General features: G+C 47.7%; 1 pseudogene; it reads right to left on the bottom strand.

The window, feature by feature from the left end:
• Positions 1-7315: 7315 nt before the first annotated feature.
• LOC144129593 (uncharacterized) lies at positions 7316-12059 on the bottom strand (annotated as a pseudogene).
• Positions 12060-18155: the final 6096 nt, after the last annotated feature.

Raw genomic sequence — 18155 nt, 5'->3', positions numbered from 1 at the left:
AGCTCGCGCCAGCCTCGCCGGAAGCAGAGAGTCCACAATGACGGAAGCAGTTCTGAATTGTTTCTTGTTTGACGTCGTTCCATGACTCATTCAGCATGGTTATTGCTCCCAGGAGGTCAATTTTCAGCTCCCGGCCAGTGCGGAGGTTTAGCAAAAGCCTCTGCACAAGTCGCTTTCTGTAGCCTGCCTTCAGTGCACGAATGACACCTTGGTCTAAAGGCTGCAGCACCGACGTTGTGTTCGGCGGAAGAAAACGAAGCTCGATGTTGCTGACGCTGACGTTGCAATGGTGGGCAGAGCAGTTATCAACCAGTAAGCAGACCTTTCTGCCTTGGCTTACCAGGTCGTCGTCCCAGGACTTGAGCCACTTGCCAAAAAGTTCGCTTGTCATCCAAGCTTTCCCATTCGATCTGTAAGACACCGGGACAGAAAGTGCGTTCTTTAGGCACCGCGGTGATTTGCTCTTTCCTATTACGAGCGGTCGAAGCTTGGTTGACCCGTCGACGTTGGTGGCGAGCAACACGGATATTCTGGCTTTATTGACCTTCCCGCCGTGGGACTTGTCATCACGACAGGCCAGCGTTCTGTTCGGAAGCATTTGCCAGAATAAAGCAGTCTCATCGGCGTTGAATATATCACGAGGATGGTACCTTGTTTTAATGTCGTTCCAATTTTCATCAATCCACTTTTGCACGCTGCCGAGATCTACAGCGCGGCTTTCACCGGTGACAGCACGGCCGACAATGCCGTGACGCTCTTTAAACCGCTGCAGCCAGCCTGAGCCGCCTCTGAAGTCGTGTCTGTTCAGCATGAAAGCGAAATCCTTTGCTTTCTGTTCGATCATTGGGCCAGAAACGGGGATGTTTTGCGACCTAACGTCAACAAACCACTTATACACTGCAGCCTCTACGTCTTCAAATGCAGCCGTCCGTACTCGTCGAGCGCTGGTGGTAGCAGCAGGCCTCTTGTCCGCCTTAGCCCTAATGTCGGCCTTATTTTTCAAAATCGTACTCAGCGTGCTTCTGGGGATGCTGTATGCTGCGGCGACATCCGACTTCTTTTCTCCGCGCTCAACTCTTCTGATGATCTCCAGCTTTGAAGATATGGTTAGGTTCTGTCGCTTCACAGCAGCCATCTTTCACGAAGCGGACGAGCTCACCGCTCCCACAAAGCAACGAAGCACACGGAACAAAGCAGTCGCAATGGCAGTCGCGCGAGTCACATACCAGAATGCAGGCGCACGTGGCTGCGAGTAAACAGAGTGCGCGGTCGAACCACTTCTGCTAGGGGTGGCTGGGTGGCTGTCTGAGGGAGCGAGAGCAGCGCTGGGACTCTATTTATAGCAGCGCCGTGCGAGCGCTGTTGGGCTAAACCACTTTGGCCAAGTGGGGGGGGGGGGGGGGGGGTGGATGGATGTTGGCGCAGCTCGCCCGGCCGCCACGCGGGAAAGCCAACTTCTGGAGCAGTTTTGCGCGGCTTGAAGTTCGATATATCAAGCGCGGCTGCTATTTTTGTTCGATATATTAGTATTTTTTGCTATATATTCTCATTTTAGCAATACAATGTTCATAAATTGTTCGATATACGGGGTAATTCGATGTAAACGGGTTCGATATAGTCGGGTTTGACTGTATAACCTCCTTGATGGCATGTATCAAAGCCACCTAGACTAGACAAGGCCTGTTCGCTTGCTCCGTGACGTCACGCTAGTTGTCCGTCCTCCGCTCGCGACTGCGGGGGTTCGCCGGCAGTTTTAAGCGCACTTTTTTACTATCCGAGGTACAATGGCTTTAGAAGTGAGTCAACAAATATGAATTAGTGACTAAACAACAGCTTTTTAACCGCGAGCATGATTTCGCTAAATATATTCCGTGTTAATTTATAATTTATGCTGTTTCGTAGCCCTTGCAATATACTTCGCATTGCAGCTAAATGCTTCGTTTTTATAGCTGCATGATAATACTTGTGGCAGAGCATTGGACTGCTATAGTTCCTGCTCTTCAGTTCATCGCATTTAGTTCATATTAACTTCAAAATATTTTTTTCCTAGACAGAAAAGCAGTAGAATGAAGCAGAATGCATGTGATGCAGTACCTGCTGCATCTCATGCATTCTGTTGCTTTTTAAAGAAATGTACGTTTTTTTTTTGTCATTTTCAAAAGCGGATGGCGTGTTAGACATCAAAATAAACAAAATGAACGAAGTCATGGAAAACAGTAACATGAATACTTTATGGGCATTTTATTGGTCACAGTGCTCTGCAATAAAAGATTTCAATTCTTTAATTTTTTTAGTTTCCTGGCAGCTGCCTTCTTGTGACTGCTGTCCTGAATGGCGTCATTCTTTAATTTACAAAAATTACTCAGCACTGTGTTGGCTGCGGCTTTTACCATGAGCTGCAGAAGTGATTTCCCTGTATGTCCGTTTTCGCACTCGCTGACCGGAAAGTCTTCTTGAACCAGGGAAGACACTAAGGAAGCTACAATGGAGTGTTGATTGCAGCTCAACAAAAATCTCTCTTCATTTTCCCCTGTTGAAAGCTTTTCAACGACGAGCTTGCAGACAAGAACCATGTTAACAACACACGGCTGCGGAAACTTGAGTCCACCTCTGGAAAGGTGGAGGATCATGCTCATGTCTTCAGCTTCCAGGATCCTGTCCTCAACAACAACTGCGCTGGCACACGAGGAACAGGACAGTTTCTTAAGGGCAGCATGTGCGCAATAGCCAGCTATGTACGCTATCACGTCCATGTCACACTTTGACCGAGTAATGTCGTCCTCTGTAATAACAACAGAAAAGTTATCTGTCCACAATTGCTTGTTCATCCTCTTTGGTGCTTGTTGAAGCCGCTTCAGTTGGCAATGTCAGAAGCTTTTGTAGCCTCAGCTTTTTTTCCGACTCATACAACTGACGCACCGAAATATGGTAGTTCCTGCCAGCCAACCTGCGATAATTACCGAAACGGTCTTCCAAAGCGTCTGTTTGGAATTTCCCAAGCAAAACGTACTTGAACTTCAGCTCCTCCAAACAGTATCGGCACACTTCCACAAGAGAGTAGCAGGTCAGCCGAAGGGCAGTGTGGGTTTCCCTGGTGAGTGTCCCACTGGACATAGTTACTGACTTCCAGGCGTCAAGCCAGTCTATGATTCCACTGAGAAAGGTCAGCTGTTGATCATTGACTGATTGTACCGGTTCTTGCAGGCTGTCCTTGACTCTTCGACCCTTGTGAGGAGTTTTCACGTTCACTATTCTCCACCACGCCAGCACAATGTCTATGAATAAGGCGGTTGAGTCGGCAAGCGGGATCTTCAGTACTGATCCACGAGTTCGGAGAGCATTCGAGACGAAAGAGTTGATAACATTTAGGACCAGTTTCACGTTCTGGCGCTCCATAACTGTTGGATTTACAGCTTTCGCGTTAAGCCCATAAGCAGCTTTCACGAGTGCTGTTTTTTCTGATGAATAAAGTTTCCTAACAGCTTCGAAGGATGCCGCTTTCATTCGGGGGGGCCCGTCAGGCATAACACCAGACAAATCAATTTCTGGGAAATAGAAGCATGTTGCAGGGTTTTTTTGATTAATCCAATTATTTCTTATACATTTCAGTAAGTGTACCGGATCCACAATGTAAAATAGCGGACGTTGGTTGTCTACCGGGTGAGGGTACACAATGCTCAGTTCGGGCTCTTTTGAAAATAGGGACATCATTTTGCGGTTCAGAGAGTTGTTGTCCGTTATGACAGCTATTTTTTTTAGCCCCATTTCTTCAATGCCGACTATTATCTTCCTTGTGTACTGGTGCAGGGTTTCAGCATTCATTCTACACACAGGCAGAATATGTATGACATCCTTGTTCGAGGAAAGCAGTGTCTGTGTCATGAAGACATGGGCGGTTGTTGCTGGCTCTGACGAATGGGCTGATGCTCCAACTATTGCTCCTGCCTTGAAGTCAAAGAATGGTTTAAGATGTACCTCGTCGATCATTAGTGTTACGGTTTTTCCGTGGGGCTTCAATAACTTCGCTCGTTCCCGTATGTACGAAAGGAAATTTACTTGTTGTTGTTCCTCGCTGGGGTCACCTTGGTATTTGGAACAGACACGGCGTAGAGTTGATGGATGCGGCAAAATTAAGCTAGATGCAGATCTTGCAAAGTGATAAGCATGGGGCGAAATGGAGTGAAGAATGCTGGCAAAAACTAACATTTCTGAACTGTAAACACGCTTATTCGTGAGGAAAAGGCTGATTTGTTCATTCACAAATTTTAACAGCGCAACATCTTCTGTTCCTTCTTCAGTGTCTTGAATAAATTTGGATATCAGGAATCTAAAAACATCACGTTTCTGGCCGCCTGATTTTTCGGCACTTTTACGCAGCTGATCTTCAAGATTTTCAAGCAGCGCAGACAAGGCTGTTGCGTTGCAAACTGTGTCTGGAACTGCACTGCCACATGCTAGTGAATGCAGCCTCACCATGCCTATAGTTACAGATATTGTCAGATCTGGAAGGACTCTGACAGCACATTTCACGTATGGAGATGGCTCAGGTTTTACACGAAGAAACATGACGGACTCTTCGTTTGCAGTGACTGTCCAAAACTTGGTGTCGCAGATGTTGGCTAGCTTGCTTTGCAATTCTTCAAACGAAGACACTGAATTTTTGCGTTTTTCTTCCTCGCTTGCCTTTGAAGAATTCTTGATGGCTTCCTGTATGGCGTCATTTTCCCGACGTGCCCTCTTTCTTGCTGGGGACTCGCGACATGAAGGTGTAGAAGAAAGATATGATGGGCAATTGGGGAACACCGAAGGCACTGCGCCCTTTTGAAGTTGAACCCGATCGCGCTTGAGCTCTATGGTTCTTCTTCTTGTTTGTCATGATGTGAGAGCTTGGTGATGAAGTCTTGCTCATGGAAATGGAGCTCGCATACCTGCATGAGAAAGCTTAATTATAATTACATCCGGTTCTCTCGAAGGTATTCTTCAACAACTTTTAAAGTTACGGAAGGTTTTTGCTTTGTGTTGGGTTTTATGGTACATAAGCTAAGGCTACCAAAGAAGTTAAATTTCAGTTACTTACCTTGGAATGTATGGTTGGCGTAAAATCCTTGCGAGGAACTGCTCTCATCCAAGCTTTTCTGTGAGCTTCATCTTTGGGAAAACCAAACACTCTAACATTTGGGCCACCGTCATAATTTCCGCGGCACCCCGGCACACAGCAACGGCCCATGTTGCAGCGATTACAAAATGTGCTTTTCTTTAGCACCACATCATGATTTCAACGTGCACAAGCCAGGAGAATACGGTATGACGCACTGCAGCTCGAAAACCTAGAAGTCGGAAAAAAGAAATGTCAGCACATTCGCTGCCTAACCTAACCACAGGCCTGCGTTTCTATGAGCCTGTGCTGCGTTCCACGTGCGCTCTCACCGTCGTTCGCGGCCGGACCGGTCGGGCAACTAGTGTGACGTAGGCCCCTGTGGAGAGGAGGAGTGAACAGGCCTTGTCTAGTCTAGGTGGCTTTGCATGTATTCACTGGCTGACCGATTTGATATGTCAGTCTCGTCGGTGAGTGCTTGTGTTAATAGAGTGCTGGACTTTTTGAACATCATTAGTGCATCCGTGATCGCCTGGCCTGACCAGCGTCAGCAGGAGCGCATCAAGGCTGCCTTCTTGGCGAAAACCGGTGGCAAGGGACCACGCAACACAATCGGCTGCGTGGACGGCAGCCACGTCGAGATCAACAGGCCCGCAGAGTCGCCGCAATCATATTACAACCGTAAAAAGTGGCCGTCGATCATACTGCAGGGCGTGTGCGACGATCGCAATAGGTTCAATAATGTGTTCATTGGGTTTCCAGGGTCGGCCCATGACGCTAGGGTACTTCGGGAAAGTCCTATTTTTGAAGACTGTTCTCAGAATTGCAGTAATGGATTCTTGCTTGGTGATTCGGCATATCCGCTACTACCTTGGCTTTTGACCCCGTACCGGGACAATGGGCGAAGTTTTCCTTCGTGGAAGAAGAAGTTCAATAAGGTGCACTCGCAACAAAGAGTCGCGATCGAAAATTCATTTGGACTGCTTAAGCAACGCTTTAGAAGGCTGTATCTTGTGGACGCCGCAAGCATTAAGCAATGCTGCCTGATCGTAATGGCGGCATGTGTGCTTCACAACATGTGCAATGAAGAGAGGGACTTCTTCGAAGACCTAGAGCACCTACCCCAGCAAGAAGAGATCGATAATGGCGAAGACGGTGACCTCATCTTTGACAGTGCTGGAAACTGCGAAAGCATGCGAAATGCTATCGCTCAAACTCAGTGCTAGTGTGTGCCTCTCGCCAGCTAGGTCTCTGCGCGGTTTCTTATGACTACAATGCAAACAATAAACATTTATGAGAAAGAAATTAAGTTTATTCGCTGCTTTTGGGAGCCTGCCCCTCCACGGCGGCAACAAGGCGTTCTAAAAGAGCCAGTTTTTTTTCCGCCCTTTCAGCTCTGTCCTTCTTTGCTTCTGCAAGTAGCTGAATGAGCGTTTCAACGTTATTTTTTTCTTTTGTCCGTTTTCCCGATTTCGGGAAAGACTGTCCTCGCTGTGGTGGGACTTCCTCCGTCACGTGCGGTGGGCTCGGATCCTGGTGAGGTGACGCTATTTGGTCCACATCATGGCTCGTGGACTGCTCGCCAGTACTTGTTTCCGAGAGTGTGCTAGAACATGGAAATATTTTGAGCCTTATTTTGGAAGGTGTGAGCTGCACAACTACTGAGACCTCACCTGCAGTTTCTCGGCTCTATCACTCACTCTACCAGGTGCTAATAAAATGGTAGGTGTAATGTGGTGTTGCTTCTCCAAAACACCAGCGAGTTCTCTGAAATGGGCAAAATAACAATTGATATTTTTGTAAATGACCATTACAGCAGTGACGTGCACTTACTCTTCAAATTCGAACGTCACGCGTGAGTGGCCGGACGAGGAATTCCTTTCCTTTGTCCTTTTGTAAGCCCTCTCCAGGGTTTTCCATTTATTTTCGACCTGGAGAGGACTTATTTCGGAGCCAAACTCTTCGTTGATGGCGTCCGCCAAGGCTTGCCAAAGCATTTTTTTCGTGCTGCACGATGTAACGAAATGAGATGTAACAGACAGCACATTATGCAGTGTATCAGTTACCAGATGAAGCTGTTCTGAATTATTATACCCTGGACGCAAGTACAGTACACTACCTTGCTACGGTACCCTCACTTCGAAAAAGAAAAGACGTTTGCAAACGTAACTTCAGCGTGGTAGCATGCATTCGTTCGAACCAGTAGGAATGAAATAAAACTTACCGGAAGCCGCCCTTCTTTCCCATGAGCGCTTTCATCTGTTCGTAGCACTCGATAAGAAAAAGTGTTCTGCTCCTGCACCATCGTTCAGGCTCAGGAGAGCTGCTTCGGGGCGCGTTGCTCTGCGGCGGCGTGGACGTTCGGCGATCAGCCGGGTGGTTACCCTGGTGACCGGTGTCGTCGCTCAACACCACCGATACGATTGTGCCATCTGTGCGAGAGAATAAATATTGATGTTTTGGGAGCCACCACTAAATAAAGCAGGATAGTTGAAATCTGGGTCATAGCTTTGAATAAAACCTGTCAAATGTCGAAGGAGAAGTGGCGACGCACACACGGCTGGATAAAGCCAACGTATTTAAAAACGCTGGATAGCAATCATGCCAAGCTAACTAACAACGAACTTGGTTAGTACCGAGCTCATTTACGAGGAACGAGAAAAAAAAAGCAAGAAACTAGATGAGTAAAATAAGCCTAAAAAGAACAAGTACCATGCAAGCACGGCGTCGGCGCATGAAGAAACGCATGCACGTGTTTCTCTTTTGTTGACCGAGCGAAGCCTTACCTGGTGTAGCGTACATATATCCATTCTCTGAGCCCAGTTGTTGGCCGTCTTCTCCAACGATAGGCGTCAATAATGTGTTTACGCCGTTGACGACGCCAAACACGCTGCCGTCGTTTGAAGCTGACATATTCCTCCCGCTGTCGTCTGCTGCTGCACTGGCTGCACGCAATCTACACTGCCAGTCGAGAGGGTGCAGAATTTTTCTGAGCGAGGACTACACGACATCTACACTTGTGTGAAAAGAACGGCGTCGTGTAGAGGGCGCTAGGCTACACTCGTGAAACGAATGGCGAAGTGCTGCACGAAGAGAACTCGTGTAGGTAGTGTAGGTGAATCGAACGGACTTGTAGTCTTTTGCTACACCGCCTACACTAGTGTAGCCAGTAAAGCATAAAAAAATAACCCTGCAAACGTAAATACGCGATCGGGGCAGGGTGGGGGGGCGCTTGTGCTTGCTTGCGCCGTGTTGTTTCGAGCGGCGAGCGCGGCAGGGGTGGTCTTTTCGGCCGCAGACTTTTTGGGGCCTGGGGCCGAGAGCTCTCTGGCGCGGACGAGACGCCCGGCTTCAACACGTGAGATGTGTGTGACAGTGCTGGCGATGGTTGCCGCAACTCGCCGCTCGTGCTGCTAGCGAGGGCAACGGGGCTCGGTAGCGCCGTGCGTTCGTTCCCCCGCAGTTCACACAGCGCGGTCTGGCCGCGCTGCACTCGTTGCTGCTATGTGCGGACCCACAGCACAGGCAGCGAGGTGTGGCGGTGCAGGCCGCTGTTGCGTGCCCAAGCGTACCGCACTGTGTGCACTGCAGCGGGCGTGGAAGGCGCGGCCGGACCCCGCGGCGCAGTTTGAACAGCGTTATTTCTTCAGGGGGCCGCAGGCCCGCGAAGCGGAGGACCACGTTATCACGGTTGCGCCAGCAACCCCCCACCGGAACTCGGCTTTCGATGCCGGCCAGGACATCAGCCTCGGATAGGCCCCTGTCCACGCCGAAGATGAGCCCCGTGGATGTTTTGGGGCCGAGCTCCTTGGCGCGCACCGGAACTCCCCGGATAGATTTCAGAGCAGACGTTGCGTCGTCTGTTCACTCGCACTGCCGTCACCCCGGGGAGCTCCGCCAGTTGCGCGGCTATCGCGTCCCTTGAAGCGGCCAGGAAGTTTCCCTTCTTGTGCAGGACGGTGCAGGGGCCATGGACATGACCTTGATGCTTTAACTTTTGTTGTGCCGTCTGAAGTAAGATTATTTTATGAATTATTCTATTAATTATGCGCATGGGTAAATGACAGCTTTAACATGTGGCCACCGGGAACAAAAGCATGCAAATGTCATTCTGCCCCCCACCCTTTTACCAAAGATGCCCCTATGTGAATACAACAGAAGAAGGCGTAAACAAAATGCATGTGATGGGCCACTCTTGTTTATATCCACTGCTGTAATTATAGTTTGTTAGCTCATGAATGTCCTGAGTATTATTCTTTACTTACATGAGTGCCACCAAAGCAAGTTGGGTAGCTCAGCTTCAGCAGACCAAATGCAGCTTTGTAGCTCTCGCTGCTCTGAGAACTATGTAGTAGTACAGCAAGAGGCATTGCACCAACTGCAGTTGCTGTAAGTATCACCGTGAGACTGCTTTGTGACTCATCACATGAGGCTGTAGAGTCTACAAATATTATTTCCTTAGCAGCACTCTGTCCTTGCGTCCTTTTCATGACCTGCGTCACCACAAGAACTGCCCAGCAGGCACCATCCTCTGACCTTGTGGTTCTCACATCGGCCCCTGCAAAAGGCAATATAGGACTCCTACTTATAGCGGCATTAAGCAGAGAAGCAATGGTAAATAAGGGGCTTGTTAAGATATACATTTAAATGTTGAGGGCAGTCAAAGCAAATCGGAAATTTCAAAAAATAAGTTTCATGTTCTTATTCATCAAATTAGGAGCAGCAGAATCATTTGTTAGATGTTAGATAATTCAACACAACGTAGGAGAAAAGGCAGCTACATGCCTCCAATGGAATCTGAATCAAAGACCTCCACGTGTTGCAGATAGTGCTCGACCAACCGAGCTATGGCACTACTACTATCAAGTGTACCTCTGCTAGCGTGCACTTCGCATGTTGGACCTTTTTATGCCTGTTTATGGCATCAAGAGTGCCAAACTAGATACCTTCTTTATGCTTTTTAGCAAGCAAGGGAAGGGAAATGATTGGTTCATTAATATGTACACAAGAAACGATCAATAAAGTCCAGGAAAGCATAGGGGAATACTGTTCTAGTTATTCTTTTAATGTTGTAAACTGTATTAAGAAATTAGTGACAGCGTAACTTTTTTTTTGATGTAGGATAACTGCGTAACATAACGTGACAGAACACACAAGGAAAGACAACCACATGCTGCCGATGGGGTCCAAGTAGGTTGCACCTGCATGCCCATGTCTGTAATGCTATGCTTCGGGCTTGGGGTGAGGCAAATGTATCACTGGGCAGAGTAATGTTGGCATGTATGGATATTAAATCTCGATATTACAGATAATGAAAAGTAGACACTGTAGCATACTCACTGTTTCACAATGCAGGAAGTATTCATCATGGATGGGATTTTTGTGGTAAACCACACAGCTTTAGCAATGCAGACCAGAGAAGGTTGCTGTAAGCTGATTTAGACATGCGTATGGCTTTTCATCCTGCTCTATTTTCACCAAAAAGGGGGCCACTGTGGCTTGAATGAATATACTCTAAAGCCTCAGGTGGTCCCTCTAAGAGGAAAGAAAAACTACTGCTAGACGAGAGGTTACCCCTGTTGGCAGCATGATGTGCTACAACATTTGGTGATAATTCTGGTGAAGCAAAAGGTAAATATTTATGAAATACCTAGACCACAAAAATAAAAATAATCACACAAATATGTGCAAATGCAAACAGTTAAACACCCAAAAAACCTTTGCAGTTCAGTCCTTTCAAAAAGTCGCAGGAATTTCAAAAAGAAACTACACTGCTCAGATATATTGCAGCTTACCCTTGTCAAGATAGCATGACGCTTTCTCTGAAAGTTTGCTGACAGGGTCCACTGCGCTGCCATAATGATGATCCGCCACAGCCGGAACCAGTAATAAACAGTGCCTGTGCTTGGATTCATGGCACCACTGGCAAGCTTCTCGGCGGTGTCATCTTCAGCTTCTAGCTTCTGCTGGTGCATAGCTGTGGCCTGTGCTGGTGTGAGGCCATCATGAAAATAGCTATGGAAGACAGCTCGAGTGTCAGCTGTGGTGCGCAGGAGACGTAAGGCATCAGCACAGTCTAGCGCATGATTATGGTCATTCGTGACCTTCACAATGGCACACAACGGCGTAGCCCTCTTCAGGAATGGGTCCCGCTTCTTTGTGTCCCTAGTCATGTTTTTTTATTTTGATGTCCACAAAGGCTGGACAGTTGGTGGCCGTTTGGCCAGTAATCTTATTCCTGTTCAAGTGCTGGAATTTCCACTTCTTGTGGAATGTGATCCTAGTAAAGAACAGATGCAAATGATTTTTCTTAGAATGACACTCATATTTTTGCGTAAGAATATTTTACATTAGAGAGACACTAGTAACAATAATGTAAATATTGCGCAGTGCTCTGTCAGACATTGCTGCCGTGTGGTGAAGCCAGCCTTACAAAACTGATAATTGGAATCTGTCACAGTCCACAATTCCGCAATTCTAAAAAAAATGCAAATGATTTCACTTATCAGAATAACGCTCATCTTTTCGCTTTAGTCTATTTTACATTAGAAAAACACTGGTAACAATAATGTAAATATTGCGTAATTCTCTGCACTACATTACTGTCATGCGGTGAACCCAGCCTAGCAAAAAAACTGAAAATTGAAGTCTGTCACAGTCCACATTTGCGAAACAATTATGAATAGACGACCGCTCTTTCGAGTAATACATTAAGTGCATGGGTGAATAAAATGCAAAATTCCCCATACCTTTTAGGCTTTGCAATTTCCCAGTCAACGATCCACGTGGTTCTCGTCGCTACACCGTAGCTGGTGAGCCGCTCGTACGCGTCTCCGTCGGTGTTCAGAGCCACACGAAAACAACTCACGTTCTCGACGCAATTGTCACTGTCCAACTCGCATTCGAGCGGCAGCGATGATGCCGCCATAATTCACGGATGGAACACGCTACTCGAATAAAAAAGTCCAAAGCAGCCGCGGCGGACTCAAAACTTCTTTATGGGCGGGATTGTGGAGAAAAGGAAAGGCGGGAGGGGGGAAAAGGGGATGCTGTTCACTGTATGTAACAGGCGACCGCGAGAATCCCGCAGCCTACCAGGCAGCGTCCTCTCCTCCTCGCTTCAGTGCTTTCTCTCTCGCGGCGCATTAGTGTCCAGGCGCCAAAAATACGCGACCCGGAGAGCGCTTCCTCGAAGGGGTGAAAGGCCAGGCGCCGCGTGCGATTCGCTCGCATGGGAGGCTGTGACGGCTTTGATTGGCTGGCTCGGCCGCCGCCGGTGGTGCCATCTCTTGACCGGTGGGGGAGTTGCGTGCCGGTCGGAGTAGTGGGGTGGTTGGGCAAGGGTGACCAGTCTGCGAGGCTCGCGCAATCCTGGCTCGCGAACGCGTCAGGGATGACACTTGTTGACGCGGCTTGGGCGCGGGCAGGGGATGCCACTGCGTCCAGTGTGACGGCAGAGGCGGCGGTGCCTTGGTGGGACAGCGGTGCAGAGCGGGCTGTCGCCCTCTTGGTCTCGGATCGCGGGTGCTCGGTGGCAGCATCTCTCGGTCCTACTCGTGGCGTTGAGTGGTGAGGGCGGTTGCCGCCTGGTGTAGGGCGTGGTGCGGGCGACCCAGCTCTCCGGAAGAGAAGCGTGCTCTCGTCCATGTGGGGTAGGGCCGGCGGGCGTCTTTCGGTGGTGGCAGCGTCCTGGGCCTCGAGGAAGAGAACGCTGCTCTGTGGGCCTGCCTCCACCAGTATTGTGGTGACCAGGCTTGTGCCCGTGGCCTGCTGTGGTAGGCCTGGCATCGGTGAGCTGGCATCGCCCTCCGTGCCCGGTGTCTGCGGCTCGCTGACGAGCGTTAAGGGGCTGACGGGGTGCAGGGTTGCAGAAATTAGGTGCTGGGCCTCTTCCTGCGAGGACAAGATGTCGTGTGCCTCGTCCAAAAGGCGCTGCACCATGCGCGGAGAGCCGATGCTGCCCCCCCCCCCCCCCCCCGTCGATGTCGGCCGGCGAGCCGGGAGCGGGTGTTTGGGGGGCTTTGTTTAGGCGCCTCCATCGTCTCTTTAAGACGGGGGTGGGGGGAAAAAAAGAGAAAAGAAAAAAAGAAAGACTATGTAACAGTAAAGGGAAGCAGCCCCATGGCGGGGCAGGTTCTTCGCGACTCCTTCCACTTCAGGCACGCCAAGCCATCATCACTAACAGACCACTCAATGTCCCCTCTTTCTATTGCTTTATCCGCCTGCAGCGGCGGAAAGTGTTTTCGGTTGGCATTCACCGTTCCACATGCATATATGGTGGCATTTCTCAAATCTTTGAGGAGTGGGTAGCTGGTGAAGTAGTTGTTGAAAAACACATGGTGGTGCCTGCCAGCACATGCTTCAGTAAGGCTTTTTACAACTCTGGCACCCAACTCACGCTGCACACCATTGTCCGACGTTCCTGTATAAATGTCGAACTTGAGATGGTAGCCATTACTGGCACACAGCATCCATACCTTGTACCCTCATTTCACAGGCTTTTTTGGCATCTATTGCTTGAGCGAGCTTCTCCCCTTGAATTTTATCATCGACTCGGCAATCGCCAAAAATTCAATTGGCAAATAGCTGGCAGCAAATGCCCACGACAGTTCATTCACGAGTGGTCGCACTTTATAGAGCTTGTCAAAACACGGATCTTTCCTGTTGGGTTGCAGATTATTGTCATTTATATTGAGATGAGATAGCAACCATCCAAACCGATTCACTGTCATCAGGTTTGATATGAACTGATCATGAAGGTCTGGAGCACTAGACAAGTGGTCTCGATAACTCAGGGTTCTTTTGATGCCCATCAAAAGATTTATTCCTAAAAATGTGCGCAATTCTTTCGCTGTGGTTGGCTTGTATGGGTTGTTTTCTTTCTGAGCATGCAGGTTTGTCTGAAATGCTAGTGATTCTGTGAACGAGTCTCCACAAAATGCGAAAGACCTCAAAAGGAGTGTTCACTTCATGGTCCTGGATGCGTTGAGGCACGCCCGTTTGGCCCATAAATGAAAGGGGTGGAGATACTCTGTAGCTCTGACTCCATATAGGGACTGCACCAGGAGTCTGCGACGTTTCTTCACCGCTTTCTGAGTTCGATGAATCACTCGCGGCATGAACGCGGGCTTCCTTTGTGGCACTGGTACACAAACATTTAGCATAAGTGCTCGGCTCCCACTCGTCGTCACTGTCACTGGACATATCACCACCAGCATAGCTATTAGGATTTGATGGAATGTCTTCAAACTGGGTTTCTGCAAGGGAAAGCAAAATTATGCATACAAGACCCTTCAGGCATGGTGGTTGACCACCATCGTAATGCTCAGCCACAGCACAATTAGGCCCTGACACTCCATGTGATTTGTACAGCAGCTCTTCTGCACATTCAAGCTGTAAATTATATAGTTATTTACGCCATACTATGCGTACTCACCTTGAGATTTGTAAAAAAGTTTGGGATCAATCGCGCACGGCTCCATTTCGGTTGCTGCACGCAAAAATCAAAAAAGCAATACAACCAAGGAGCTGGCTCCACCTCGTATAAACAGCAAGAAAGTAGCGAAAGAAAGTGGCGCTAGTTATAAATTTTACCACTGTGCGGCGCTGAAAAAACATTTTGAAAAGGTGGTCATTTGAGGTAGCCACCGTGCTGGAAAGAGTTAAGGCAAAAGCCTTTAATGGCTCATGCTCACGTTCGTCCATTACACTCCAATTCGATAAGAAAAAAAATTTGTGCACGATGGGATTTGAACCACCATCCCTCCGTTCTGCAGCCGAGCGTGCTAACGACTACGCTGCTTCCTGCCAACGCATATGTAGTTTTCCTTGTCTAGGATGCTGGAGAGTGTTTGCAGACAGGCGTCAAATCAGACGGATGCCTCCCAAACGCCCTCCAGTGTCTCTAGCATTTGAGATTCATGAACAACTGTGTACTTGATCAACATCTTAACCATACATCAGTGACACAAGCAGCAACACCGCGCTAAAGGCTTTCGCCTCACTGCACTTTACGTCAACAAAGTTCCCCACTGAATTTTTTAGCTGTGATGCTCACTTTTGGCTATGTGACGTGCAGTGTTACATACAGCCTGGTTTTGGAATCTGATTTTTATGAGCACAGTGCTATTTGAACACAGTGAGCTGTACGCTCCACATAGCCGTACTAGCAGGAGGTGGAGTGCCACACAACAATCCTACCTCTTGCCTATTGTACAATAGCTTGTCAGGCACGCAAGCAGGGGAGTGACAGGACTGAGTGTTTGTGCACATTGAGGCATGCACTTAAAACCATGCATGCATGTCAACAGACTGCAGTTGTGTATATTTGCTGCATGCAATATTTGTGCATGCATTCGGGCAGCATGCCAATTTCATTCATTATGGGGGCACTGCTTATTTTGCAGCGTCGCGCAGCCTGCGAAGGTGCTCAAATTTTATGTCTTTTTCAATCTCGAGAAGTTCTAATTCCAGTTTTTTTTGTGCACTTCCAAGTTTCTGAATGCTTTCCGTGAAGACCATTTCTTGCTCTCTTTCTTTGAGGACAATTTCATGATCCTCTCTAAGCAGCTGAAGTCGCACTTCGTGCTCTTCACGGAGGAGAGCAGCTCTGGTTCCATTTTCGTCCTCCGGAGTTGTTTCTAGAAGGGCCATCCGCCCTCTTGGTGCTCTGCCACTGTCGCCAACGGTCACTGCTTCAGCAGTGGTGCGGGTAGCAGCAGCTCCAGAAGCAGCAGGAGCATTGCTGGAGCCTGCTGCAGCAGCAGCTGAGGACAACAGTGCCTCTATGCAGACTGATGCTGCTTGTAACACTGCTGCAGCAGGGGCATTGCTGCAGCAGTGTTACAAGCAGCATCAGTCTGCACAGAAACACTTGTCGTCGGCTGCTTCTGAACCTGCCGCAATTGTGTGACCAACAGCCGCTGATAACTGGCCGTCAATGCAGCTGTACTCCTCCCACTGATCTTCTGTAATAAACACAGCAGATGCAAATCGAAGCTCAAAAAAATACCACTTGTCTACCTTGTTAGCTGCATATATGTGATACAACCGCTATGGAGGGGCACAGAAAAGAGAGTGAAAAATAAAATTACGCAACTAATGCTACAGTCTGCAATGGGTACGTATGTTGCCATTTCTCATGACCTAAGATGGCAGTCCTGAGTCAAGAAGTGACCGAAAACTGCTGCAGCGTACTTTTGTTATGCTACCAGAAGCAGTGTCATTTCTGTAACCAGTATTGTAACTATCAAACATAGTGCATTGCACAAATAAAATATGCATAACTGGCAGTTTTGTTTTTTCATGATTATATGTCAGTGAAATGAAGGACAATAACAAATCTTTTGCTGCCTACATGAATGGTACTGCACCATTTTCCTGTGTGTGCAGAGGTTTCTCGCGCTCATGCTACATACACAAGATAAGCAGCAGCCTGCTACAGAAACAAGTACTATCATGAGCAGTATGAGCGGGAACACAGGAGCGTGTGCCCAATAGCCTCGAACGTTACATGTAGCAATACGTGGCGGCCTCAGAAACCAAGTGGAAAGGGTGGTGCATTCTTCCATTTCTGAGAACCAGGCAACGCAGCAGAATCCTTTTCCCAGTGTTCCGAAAACGGCCATCGTACATCGCCTCAAGGAGGGTTTCAGGCTATCTGCCACTCACTCCCGTGTTCCTGCTCATGTTGCTCATGATAGTACCTGCATAGGCAACAAAATTCAAAGCTACAATAGACACTGGTCTTTTAAGGTAAAGCCTCTACAGAAGGAAACCAACACCACGTGCTCGAAACTAGTAGCCAGATTATGGAAGGCTGAGCATTGCAAAAACGAGCTGCAAGAATTACCAACAACATGGTTGTTAACTTGCCTGTGTAGCAACATGTACAAGCAGATAAAGATGTGACAATGTATGTGAAGAAGTGGAAGCACAATGAAACTACATTTAGGTTGGCATTTGTGGACAGTGATGCAAGGATGCCAAAACCGAATGCAAAAATGACATCAGGTGAGAATAATGCAGTGGATGCATTTCAGACTGCAGCACTGGGAAGACCTGCTGACCTGCTACCACACCACCCGAGAGCTCGCTCCCTCCTTTCCACTACAGAGAAGCAGCATACCACTTACGAACATGGTGCTGACATAAAATGCTCTCAAAATGCTATCAGATTCAAATGCAGCTTGAAGCAAGTCGTCCTCTACGTGCAGAAATATTCAGCAACCGGGTGTACAGTAGTTTTACATAGTGTTGCTATAAGTTATCTCATTTTTATTATCCACCGCGTACAGTAGTTTTACAGTGTTGCTATAAGTTATCTCATTTTTATTATCCACCGCAGATGTGACCTTATATTCATTCATTCATCTTTATTCGACATCTTTACAGAGGTCTGGAGCATAGACAAAAAGCTGAAGACAGCTTGACGGGGTCTGTGCCCCTTAACAATTCATGTTCGTACAGACATGTATAAATGATAGTTGGCAACGTCAGTTGCAAATTTATTATTCAGAACATAGTCACGACTGAAAACTAAATGAACAAGTCTGTTATTAATATCTGTGGACAAACAATTCACAATATACTAGTAAAAAACATTCTGGGTAATGATACAAGGTAGATACAAGAATAATGGCTGAGTAAAACAAAGGACGACAGCAAGGAAGCACAGGTGGATGCAGGATAACAAAGCCAACAATCTGAACGTTAGAAAAACAATAGAAAGTGACACGTTGATGAAAGTTGTAAAAACTGTAGAAAAAAACGTGTTTTTTCTTCTACGTTTTCCTTTAGCTTGCCTGAGTGCCGTAGTTGGTGCGCAGTGATGGAATGTGCCATATTTCATGGTGACGTGTTTCATAAACATTATCATTTCTCATCAGGTTCGATAATGTTGCAATGATATTATTTCCTTGGTTTCTTGGATACTTTAGTAATGTGTCATTATACAGAAAACGGACTGGACGGATTTTCAGATTATCAAAAAGGGGTTCTGTATGAGCGTCATATGAGGAGTCGGAAATGATGCGCACTGACTTTTTCTGCAGTAACAACA

This window comes from Amblyomma americanum, chromosome 4, assembly GCF_052857255.1.
Source record: "Amblyomma americanum isolate KBUSLIRL-KWMA chromosome 4, ASM5285725v1, whole genome shotgun sequence".
NCBI classification, from domain to species: Eukaryota; Metazoa; Arthropoda; class Arachnida; order Ixodida; family Ixodidae; genus Amblyomma; species Amblyomma americanum.
The sequence above is the reverse complement of the archived record's forward strand: the minus strand, read 5'-3'. Positions and strand labels throughout refer to the sequence as shown.